This window comes from Elephas maximus, chromosome 21 (genome assembly GCF_024166365.1).
Source record: "Elephas maximus indicus isolate mEleMax1 chromosome 21, mEleMax1 primary haplotype, whole genome shotgun sequence".
Taxonomy (NCBI): domain Eukaryota; kingdom Metazoa; phylum Chordata; class Mammalia; order Proboscidea; family Elephantidae; genus Elephas; species Elephas maximus.
Window position 1 is genome coordinate 61,718,896 of NC_064839.1, and position 12,132 is coordinate 61,731,027.

Consider the following 12,132-nt stretch of genomic DNA (forward strand, 5'->3'; position numbering starts at 1 on the left):
TCCCTAAATTCACAGAGCTAGTATTAGTGGAGCTGGGGTATAAAGTGAAACATTTCCACTCCAGAATTTGTACTCTTGACCATTAAGCCACTGTAAGGAGTGGACATTTTATTCTAAGCCTTTATGTATGTATGGTATTCCTAATGCTGTGTTACAGCAGTGAAGTAGGAGATACCAGGAGGTACAAGAAAAGATACTAAAAATAGAGGCTTCCTTTTTTTTTTCCTTTGTAATACTTTTACTTTGAGACATGATAGAAAAATCTTGCAGTTACACATAGAAAAATAAGACATGATCCAGGTTGATAGTGACGATAATCCAACAAGAAAACTTTGTCAGCTGACATAGAAGCTGAAGTTCTGAGTGTGACATGCTGCAGAGCTGGAAGGAATAATTAGTACTCTTCCCCTTCTTTCTCACCCTCTCCTTCGACCTCCTCATAGTCCTCGAGGGCAGCCATGTCCTCACAGGCCTCAGAAAACTCTCCTTCTTCCATTCCCTCACCCAGGTACTAGTGAACAAAGGGATGCTTGGTGTACATCAGGCCAAACTTGTGGTTTAGGTGAGCCCAGATCTCAGCAATGGCTGTGGTGTTGCTCAACATGCACACAGCTCGCTGCACCTTGGCCAGATCTCCGCTAGGTACCACAGGGAGGAGGCTGGTAATTAATGCCAACATTGAAGCCAGTGGGGCACCAATCCACAAACTAGATGCTGCGCCGGGTCTTTAGGGTGGCAATGTCAGCATTGACATCTTTTGGAACCACATCGCCACGGTAGGACAGGCAGTAAGCCATGTATTTACCATGACAAGGGTTGCATTTCACCATCTGGTTGGCTAGCTCAAAGTAAGCACTGGTAATCTCTGCTACAGAAAGGTGTTCATGGTAGGCTTCTCTGCAGAGATGATGGGGGCATATGTGATCAGAGGGAAGTAGATGTGGGTATGGAGCACCAGGTTGGTCTGGAATTGTCAGATTGACATTCAGGGCAACATCGAATCTAAGGGACACAGTGATACTGGGATACTTAGTTCTGCATCAAACTTACTATTTGCTATTTAATATGTCTTTGCCTGTTGAAGCCTCAGTTTTCTCTTCTGTAAAATAAATGTGAAGTTATGGATCAAAGTTCACAAATTGGTAACCTAAGGGATGGTTATGTTGTTGCTGTTGTTGTTGGAGTGGATTGAATTAGCTTAAAACACTTGAAATTAGAAGATTCCATATAAAATTATAGACTTAAGGTTATAATTGAAAAATCTTTTAAAAATAGCATTATTGAGCTTGTATTCTGCAAACCAGCTGGTCGCCTGGAATTGAGCAATGGATGAGCCACCTCAGTTGGAAAAGGAACTCTCTACTTCCCTAGAATTCCAGTGCATCAGCCATTTATATGATCTGTCAGGCCATGATAGGCATTTTTAATGAAATATGGTGGTCCAGCTGTTCTCTGAGTTCTTTTCTAGACTTATAATTTATGCTTATTTTTCTCCAGTGATATCAGAGATTAGGTGGTATACAAGGGTCAGTTATTGAGGGAGAGGAAGCAGGTAAATGAAAGGGAGATTGGCATACTAAAGAAGTTTTTCAACCTCAGTGTTTTTAGGGACATCCCTGTTCAATACTAAAAACCCAAACCCACTGCCATTGAGTCAATTCCAACTCACAGCGACCCTATAGGACAGAGTAGAACTGCCCCATAGGGTTTCCAAGGAGCCCCTGGTGGATTCAAAGTGCCAACCATTAAGTTAACAGCTGAGCTCTTAACCACTGTGCCACCAGGGTTTCCTCCCTGCTCAATAGAGGAAAAGGATGAACTTGTGGTAGACCAGAAGGCTAGAGAAGCTAGGCATTGTTCTTATTTCTTTCCATTGGCTCTCCATAGTGTGATAGATTTATTTTGCTTAAAATTATGGATTTACAATCCATCAACATATGGAAAGGAAATATACACATAATCATATTTTCCAAAGCCAAATAAAATGATTTTAATTCATTGCTATTATAAATAATTTAGCTGATATTTTCTAGTTGTTGCTTGAATGGATCTACATATTAGAAGTGAATTTCAAAATGCATTTGGACACTCATAATAGCCCAGTTCAAATGGAATTCCCTCAGAATGCAACATCTTTACTTTTATAAGGACGAAAATACATAGGTGTTTCTCTCCTATAACCCATTTCGCTTTTCTGTTCCTCCTCTTCAGGGCATTGTGGTATAGAACGGTGAAAAGTCTGCCTTTTGCCCACTATTGGAAGCTGAAGAGATATTGTGGTAAAACAAAAGACACAGAGCAGTGCTGAAGTCATTGGCTTCCTGTTCTAACCTTAACCTTCCTTTTGATGGTATATTTTCTTGCTTCTCTCATTTCTGAGATAAGAGGTAAGATAGAAGATAAGAACAACAAAACTAAATCAATTTTCACATATCAAATTGCACATAGTGATAAGAACTAACACCTTTTAAGAAAAAAAACTAGTACTAAGCAAAATGAAAATAGAATATAAATGTACAAGGCCCGATAGATATAAAATATACTCTTCTAATAAATTTGCCACAAATTTCCTTATTTAATCCCCGCCTTTCAGGATTGCCAGATAAAGCCCAATTATTGGCAGGGACAAAGAGGTCCAGTTTAAAAATAGTTAAAGATATTCAAATATGTTTTAAAGATATTCTGATAATATCTTCTTTTTGATCATAACTGAGCTTTGTTTCATGTCAAGTTTTTAATCATCTAAAAGCTTTCCTCTAAGTACTTTTCCAAGATAAAGGTCTTTGAAAAGCTACAAACTTCACAACCAGGACAAATGGAAAAGTATGCTAATAGCCTCCCTAGAGAAAGCAAAACTGAATACTTCTGTGTTTTTTTCCAGAGATCTCAGCAGACATTTGTCTGAAAGTGAGAACCATCTAGATGACAGCAGTGGACAAGAGGCTCAAATTCCACAGCACATAGTGACATTGCTTTCAGGAGAAATATACCAAGGGCATTATTCTGATTATGACTAAGTGCTCCTTGGTCAGAAAAAGGTTGTTCCTACCTTGAAGGATTAAGTCATTTCTACTTTTGTAGAAAAGAGGAGTAATTTCATACCGTAGTGCTGAAATGAGCCTATTGGCATGGGAAGGAGCACAAACTCTGAAATCTAACTGCCTGAGTTCAAATCCTACCTGTGGCATCTAGCTCTGTGTTCTTGAGTGGTTTACTACACATATTTGAATCTCAATTATTTAATCCATAACGCTGAAAGTTATATGACTTATTTTGTAAATCATTTAAAACAAAGATTGGCAATTAATAATTGTTACATATTTTAAAGCAATAATACTTTGTGTTTAGTGTATATATTTAAGATACATTGCTTGCAAAGATCTTAAGTTATTTAATACTTTAAATTTCTCTGTAATGAAATGGCTCTAGTGTCTGCCAAAATCAGGAATGATTTCCATATCTGAACTTTATAGTAATTTGATTAATTTTATTACTTTTACTGCAATGATGTAGAAATTGTAGAAAAGGTAGCCAAAACTAGACAGAGAATTTTACGAACTCTTCCTACTCTTTCAAACCTGGGGTATGGGGGAAGAACATTAATTCCAGGATACTATATGTTAAATAATTTAGAATGGAAGACGTGGGTAGAAAATTGGCCCAAGTGGATGATCTAGCCATTCCGAATAGCATAAATAAGTAACTATTCCTGATAAGATCATAAATTACTAAAACACACTTTATTATAGAAAAAGGTGGTTCCTCCCTTGAAGGATTAAGTCATTTCTATTTTTGTAGAAAAGAGGGGTAATTTCTTCAAAAGAAATGTAAGTAAATCACTAAGACGGGAACTTTGAAAGTCCATATGTAATTGATCTGACCTACAAGTGACATCTCACTATTTGTCAAATACATTTTGAAATTTATTCTTAGAATAGGATTGCTGTTGTTGTTAGGTACTCGCAGGTCAGGTCCAACTTATAGTGGCCTTATCCACAACAGAATGAAACACTGCCCGGGCCTGTGCCATCCTCACAATCGTTGTTATGCTTGAGCTCGGTTGCAGCCACTGTGTCAATTCATCTTGTCGAAGGTCTTCCTCTTTTTTGCTGACCCTCCGCTTTACCAAGCATGATGTCCTTCTCCAGGAACTGGTCCCTCCTAATAACATGTTCAAAGTATGTGAGATGAAGTCTTGCCATCCTTGCTTCTAATGAGCACTCTAGCTGGACTTCCTCCAAGACAGATTTGTTTGTTCTTCTGGGAAGTTCAATATTCTTCACCAACATCATAGTTCAATGGCATCAACTCTTCTTTGGTCTTCCTTATTCATAGTCCAGTTTTCACATACATATGAGGTGATTGAAAACACAATAGCTTTTGTCAGGTGCACCTTAGTCCTCAAAGTGACATCTTTGCTTTTTAACACTTTAAAGAGGTCTTTTGCAGCAGATTTGACCCATGCAAAGCATCATTTGATTTCTTGATTGCTGCTTCCACGGGCACTTTAGATCCAAGTAAAATGAAATCCTTCCCAACTTCAATCTTTTCTCTGTTTATCATGATGTTGCTCATTGATCCAATTATGAAGATTTTTTTATATATATATATTGAGGTGTAATCCATGCTGAAGTCTTTAGTCTTTGATCTTCATCAGTAAATGCTTCAAGTCCTCTTCACTTTCAGCAAGCAAGGTTGTGTCATCTGCATATTCCAGGTTGTTAATGAGTCTACCTCCAATCCTGATGCCCTGTTCTTCTTCATATAGTACAGCTTCTTGGATTATTTACTCAGCATACAGATTAAATAAGCATGGTGAAAGAGTACAACCCTGACACATATCTTTCTTAACATTAAACCAAGTAGTTTCTCCTTGTTCTGTTTGAACAGCTGCCTCTCGGTCTATGTGCAGGTTCCTCATGAACACAATTAAGTGTTCTGGAATTCTTATTCTTTACAATATTATCCATAATTTGTTATAATCCACCCAGCTGAATGTCTTTGGGTAGTCAATTAAAACCATGACATGCTGCAACTGTTTTTGAAAGATCTTCAGCAAATTTTTACTTATGTGTGATATCAATGATACTGTTTGTTAATTTTCACGTTCTGTTGGATTATCTTTATTTGGAATGAGTACAAATATGGGTCTCTTTTTTTCTAGTCATTTGGCCAGGTAGCTGTCTTCTAAATTTCTTGGCATAGATCACTGAGCACTTCCAGGGCTACATATGTTTGTTGAACCATCTCAATTGGTATTCAGTCAATGCCTAGGGCCTCATTTTTTTGCCAGTGCCTTCAGTGCAGCTTGGATCTCTTCCTTCAGTAGCATAGGTTCTTAATTATATGTTACCTTCTGAAATAATTGAACATTGACCAATTCTTTTTTGTACAGTGACTCTGTATCTTCCTTCCATCTTGTTTTGATGCTTCCTGCATCGTTTAATATTTTCCCTATAGATCCTTCAATATTGCAACCCAAGAGTTGAAACTTTTTCAATTCTTTCAGCTTGAGAAATTCTGAGCTTGATCTTCCCTTTTGGTTTTCTATTTCCAGCTCCTTTATGTAAATAAATACTTTACTTTGTCTTTTGGAGCCACCCTCTGAAATCTTCTATTCAGCTCTTTTACTTCATCAACTCTTCCTTTCACTTTAGCTACTGTACATTCAAGAACAACTTTCAGAGTCTCTTCTGACATCTATTTTGATTTTTTCTTTCTTTCCTTTTTAATGACCCTTTGCTTTCTTCATGTATGGTGCCCTTGATGCCGTTCCACAACTCATCTGGTCTTCAGTCATTAATGTTCAAAGTGTCAAAACTGTTCTTGAGATGGTCTCTAAATTCAGGTGGGATATACTCAAGGTCATACTTTGGCTCTCATGGACATGTTCTAATTTTCTTCAGCTTCCACTTGAACTGTATATGAGCAATTGATGGTCTATTCTGCAGTCGGCCTCTGGCCTCATTCTGACTGATGATATTAAGCTTTTCTGTTGTCTCTTTCCACAGATGTAGTCAATTTGTTTCCTGTGTATTCTGTCTGGTGAGGCCCATGTGTACAGTTGCCGTTTATGTTGTTACAAAAATGTATTTGCATTGAAGAACACATTGGTCTTGCAAAATTCTATCATGTGATCTCCAGCATCATATCTCTTCAACACCATATTTTCCAACTACCAATCCTTCTTAGTTTCCAACTTTCACATTCCAATCTCCAGTAATTATCAATGCATCCTGATTGCATGTTGGATCAATTTCAGACTGCAGGAGTTGGTAAAAATCTTCAATTTCTTCATCTTTGGCCTTAGAGGTTTGTTGTATAAATTTGAATAATAGTCATATTAACAGTCTTCCTTGTAGGCATATGGATATTATTCTATCACTGAGAGTATTGTACTTCCGGATAGATCTTGAAATGTTCTTTTTGACTGTGAATGTTACACATTCCTCTTCAATTTGTCATTCCTGGCATAGTAGACCCTATGTTTATCTGATTCAAAATGGCCAGCACCCATCCATTTCAGCTCACTAATGCCTAGGATATCGATTTTTATGTGTTCCATTTCATGGTAGAATGCTGAGAAGGAGAGAAATGAAAATAATACAAACATTTCTGTTTGATTTTGAAATACATCTTTTACATTTGCTTTTGTGTTTGCTGTTGATCTGTTAAGTCACAATATTTTAAATAAAATGAGGCAAAAATTATTCAGAGTCAACTAGAGGAAATGGGAATATGTAGAGGTGCCATTTGTTCAGTTTTTCTCCTGTCATCTTCACAGAGTGAAGTGAAAACTAGGTCAGCATGAGGTAAAATGCATGCTAAGTCTGGAATCACGCAGTCTTCCTGAGCCAGGTCTCAGCCTGAGTCTGACCCCTACCCAGCTGATTAAGTTTCCCTCCCCCCCACTCAAGGACCCCTTTATCTCTTCCTGCAATCTGCCTTATTGAAGGATGTCTTTTCCATTCCCCCGGGTGCCACAGCTGCGCCAGTTCATTATGAACGTTGTCACAGGAATGAATCTCCCTTATGGGATTAAGATTTTGTTCATGGGGTGTCTAGACATAAGGCAAAACACCCTGGTGGCATAGTCATTAAGAGCTATGTCTGTTAACCAAAAGATTGGCCGTTCTAACTCACCAGGCGCTCCTTGGAAACCCTACGGGGCAGCTCTACTCTTTCCTCTAGGGTTGCTATGAGTCAGAATTGACTCTACAGCAAAGAGTTTTTTATACATCAGGTCATTAAAGAGACTGGACAATCTCCCATCTCCATCCTGAAATGCGTCTTTTTAGATTTGACCTGCCAGTCCACCTTGTTACATATCATCGGGCTCACCTTTTGTGGTTATAAAAACTGCCACATTTCCTCAATTTTTTTTTTTTAAAATAAAGAAAACATTATAAATTAATCACATAGAGCCTTCTGAGTTACCACATGATATTGAAGATTTCAGGTTGAACATCTACATATAATTCTGAACTTCTTTAACCGTAACTTCAACTGTACAAAGTGGTATTAAGAAAAAAAAAAAAAACATTATGCAAATAAAATTAAAACCTGACAATAAGAATGTATTTTATCATCATCCGAAGTAAACTAACAGAGAAGTGTAAACTATTGGAGAAAAGATTATTAAGAGCTTTTGTGTGTTATTGACATTGCAACTAGAATGTTAGAAGATCGGGCTACTACAAAAAACCACAATCGGTAGCATCGTCTGAAAATACAGCCCACAAAAGAATTCTAACATTGTATCCAAAGAGCTTGATGAATTAGTTGGAAGTGAAGATTATGTGAAATCTATAGAGTTCATCTGGATTAGAGTATACATTTTGCAGATCTCTCCATTGTGTTTGTTTTTGTATGGTTTGTTTAGGTAGCAGGATATGAGGATGATTTATTACATTTTAATATCTTTGACACATAAATGTAACTGGATAATGGAGCAGTCTGAACTTTCATTTTCCCATCCCATCGCAAAGCCCCTTAACAGCATTCCAGGCAGATCCCATAACCTTTCTTTCACTTCCAGTGAAAAAATTTAATGCAGTTGAAAACTCCAATTTCATCTCTTCCATTATCCTCAAGCAATGGTGTAAGCCTTGCCAGAGGAACTTATGGTAGGGAATGAAGGGGCACCTGCTCGTTCATGGCCCTCCTCCCTCCTTTGTTGAATCCTAGCTACTTTGGAGATAGGCAGATGTTAGACAGGATGGGCAAAAGTATACATGATTGCATTTCCTTTTGTTGCTGCTTCATTAGCTAACACTGTCTGGGTCATGAGTGTCTTCTATGAGGCAATTCTCATAGCCCTGGTGGCATAGTGGTTAAGAACTTGGCTGCTAACCAAAAGGTCACTGGCCACTCCTTGGAAACCATATGGGGCAGTTCTACTCTTGTCCTATATGAGTCAGAATCAAATGGATGACAATGGGTTTGGTTTTTTGTTTGTTTGTTTTGATCTGAATGATCTGACTCTGATATAGTCTCTTTTATACATCCACCTCACCTCCCTATCAGGTGTACACCCAATTCTCTTCTTTTCTATACATGTAGGTTCAAGGGGAAAAAATGCACTGTCCAAGTCAATATCCAATCTTTCTTGTCAAATGTTCACCTCCTGATCTTGGAATTGGGATTGGGACTCTTCCTCATGAACCTCAAGGACCCTATATCCCTTTCCTCTTCCCTGGTGTCCTAAAATAGCATCAAATTTAGGATGCACCATTATTTGTAGGTATCACTCACTAAGTGAGAACTACTGCTGCAAATTAAACTATGACACAATGATTTCTTGTCACAATTTTTTTTATTATATCTTATTTAAGTAGCTCTTTTAGACTTAGATAGATCTTGTATATTATTCTTATATGTACTAAAAGACCCTGAAAATATAAACAAAATACATTGGTTAATGAGTTCTTAAAACTACTTCATATTCAGAGTCTGACTCTTCTGAATCACTTTTGAAAAATGAGTGAACCTCAGCTCTGTCGTTGGTTTTGATATTGATTTGGTTTTTGCTGTTGATTTGTGAATTAGGAGGCCCCAGGTGTTAGAGAGTAGAACTGCTCTGTAGGATTTCCTTGGCTGTAATCTTTATGGAAACAGATTGCAGGGCCTGTTTCTTCTGGGGTGCCACTGGTTGGGTTCAAACTGTCAACTTTTTGGTTACTAGCCAATTTAGTAACCAAAGTGCTGCTATAACTGCATTACCACAAGGGGATGCCTTTAACAAACAGAAATTTACTTCCTCACAGTTTGGAAGGCTACAAGTCTGAACTCAGTGTGCTGGCTCTAGGGAAAGGCTTTCTTTCTCTGTCAGCCCTGGAGGAAGGCCCTTGTCTCTTTTAAACTTCTGCTCCTGGGTGATTTTTATGTGGCTTGACGTTTCTCTTCCACCATTTCTGCTTCTACCACTTGTTTGTTTAATCTCCTTTATATCTCAAAAGAAATTAACTCAAGACATCTTCTACACTAACCCTGCCTCATTACCATAACAAAGATAACCTATTCCCAAATAGGACTATAACCACAGTCATGAAGGTTAGGATTTACAGCCCCTAGGGTCGCTATGAGTCGGAATCGACTTGACGGCACTGGGTTTTTTTTTTATTATTATTATTTTAGGGGAACACAATTCAGTCCATACACTAGCTGAGTATAAACTGTTTATGCCACCCAGAGGCCTTTCAATAATTTCTTTGGATTTAGGGTTATAAATAATCATCTTTTCCATTTAATAAGGTACTTTGTGTTATCAAGAGTTGTGAGAATAAAGAATTTTTCAGAAAATAGAATGCACAAATGACCAAATAGTGAACAGCTTGAGGTTTTAGGCAGGCTTTGCAATTATATAGACCCAGGGAACTATTGACTTCTGCTTGGGGTTGTTGCTAACAATGTCTAATTAACTCCTGACCTTATCTCTTCTCACAAGTATCTAGTTTCTATAATAAGTCACTCTCCTCCATTGTCTCCAGGACTTTTTCCTTGTCACTAGTATTCATTCTGCAAGGTTTAATTCTGTCTGTTTTCTACACATTGTCTCACATGAACAAGAACAGAAACTCTATCTGAACTTCTGCTGACCCTAAGTGACTATAAGATGGTATTGATCATAAGGGCTCTCAATTTCAAGACTGTTAAAATGTGAAAGAACTTTTTGTCTCAGAATCAATAGACATGGGGTGGAGTGTGGAGGTTTGTTGCGATGATGGTTGCCAAGCTTGTTTAGTCATCTGCCCTTAAGACTTGAATTAGCTGCAAAATCTTAATTGCTGAAAGCTTTCTTCCAAATGTGGATTTCTTAAATTTCCCCCCTTCTGCTTTGAGCCCTATATACCTATTCTGGGTCTACAGGAAAAATTTGACTTTGTAGTCTGCTACATGTACAAAAGAAGGAAATTTTTAAGGTTTTAGAGCAATTTTTAAGATAATAGCAAATAAATTGGCAAACAGTTAACTTCCACATTGGCAATGGTAAAAGTGGCGGAGAGAAAAAATTCACAATGGTGGTTCACAAAACCGACTGAAATCATCATATAGACATAATTTGTTGCAAGGACAAAACATGGGCAGCTAAAGAGAGGACTTTTGAAACAGATATATGCTTATATAATAGTAGCTTGCCTAAGAGGATTAAAATCTGTGGGTTTAGAAAAATTAAATCAGCTTAAGACATGACAAATTATTTTTTTATGGTGTGGCAGGATGTTATTTTGGAAAAATTCACCTATATTTGCCCTTTATTTCTGTTTTCCATTGTTCCTTCTTCCACTCAAGTAATAGAAGCTTTTTGTGATCCTTTCTCAGGAAAAGAATGTGATGAGCTGAAACGGGGGGGGTGGGGGTGGAGGGGGAGAATTGATCCCTGTCTTTGTCTCAGAAAAATCTAAATCTCATGAGGGACAGTGGGGAGTCTTGAAATAAACAAAATGTTTGCATGCAGGGCACTTGAAGATGCTAGGTTATTCTACCTCCACTCTGCCCCACCTCCCATCTTCCAGCCGTAAGAGACTATAATAGAATTTCTCAGGCTGGGGAAACTGAGAAAAGAGAAGGAAGAGGTAGAAATGCTTTCATGACTACACTATAACACTCTTTAACATAATTCATTACGTTATCAAAATAAAGGATCAAATCATGTGAACCTATAATTATGTTTAAAAAAATACATAAAATTCAATATAATAGAGAAGCCATGTGCAAGTGCCAGGTTTAACTACATATTGTGCATGGCCCAGTGCAAAAATGAGCATAGGGGGCCCTGTCTTAGTTATCTCGTGCTGCTATAAAAGAAATACTACAGTGGGTGGCTTTATTTTTAAATTTATTTTCTCACAAATCAGGAGGCTAGAAGTCTAAATTCAGGGCACTGACTGTGAGGATGAGTCCTTTCTTGTCTATTCCAACTTCTAACCCATTGCCATTGAGTCAATTGTGACTCATAGTGACCCTATAGGACAAAATAGAGCTCCCCTGTTCAGAAACCCTGGTAGCATAGTGGTTAAGTGCTACGACTGCTAACCTAAGAGATCAGCAGTTCAAATCCACCAGGCACTCTTTGGAAACTCTATGGCAGAGTTTACTCTGTGTTTTTTTTTTTTATAGGGTCAGTATGAGTCAGAATCAACTCAACGGCAACAGGTTTTTTTTTTTGGTAGGGTTTCCAAGGAAAGGTGGATTTGAACAGCTGATATTTTGGTTAACAGCCAAGTTCTTAATGATGGCGCTACTAGGGCTCCATATGAGCTTCTAGTAACCAGCAATCCTGGGAATTCCTGAGCTTGGAGATCTGCCTCCATTGTCCTCAAATGGTGCCTGTCTTCCTCCTGTGTCTGCTTGCTTCTGTGCCTAATCTGCTCTTTTAATATCTCAAAATTGATTATCAATACTGACTCATAGCGATTGATTAGGGCCTTGGAAATCCTATGAGGTCTCTATGAGTCGGAATCACTCAGTGCCAGTGGGTTTAAAGGTAACCTGAATAAGAAAGGATATGGTAAGTTTTCTTAGAGTGTCATTGCCTCATTTTACATCAGAAACAAATTCTCTTTAAATAGAAAGCAGACCTCCTAGGGCTGTCAATGCCCCCCCCAACACACACCTGTAATCACTCTGTCA

General features: G+C 37.9%; 1 pseudogene; it reads right to left on the reverse strand.

Annotated features, from left to right (window-relative positions):
* Positions 1 to 394: 394 nt before the first annotated feature.
* On the reverse strand, positions 395 to 7,981 carry LOC126064643 (tubulin alpha chain-like; annotated as a pseudogene).
* Between the last annotated feature and the right edge of the window lie 4,151 nt (positions 7,982 to 12,132).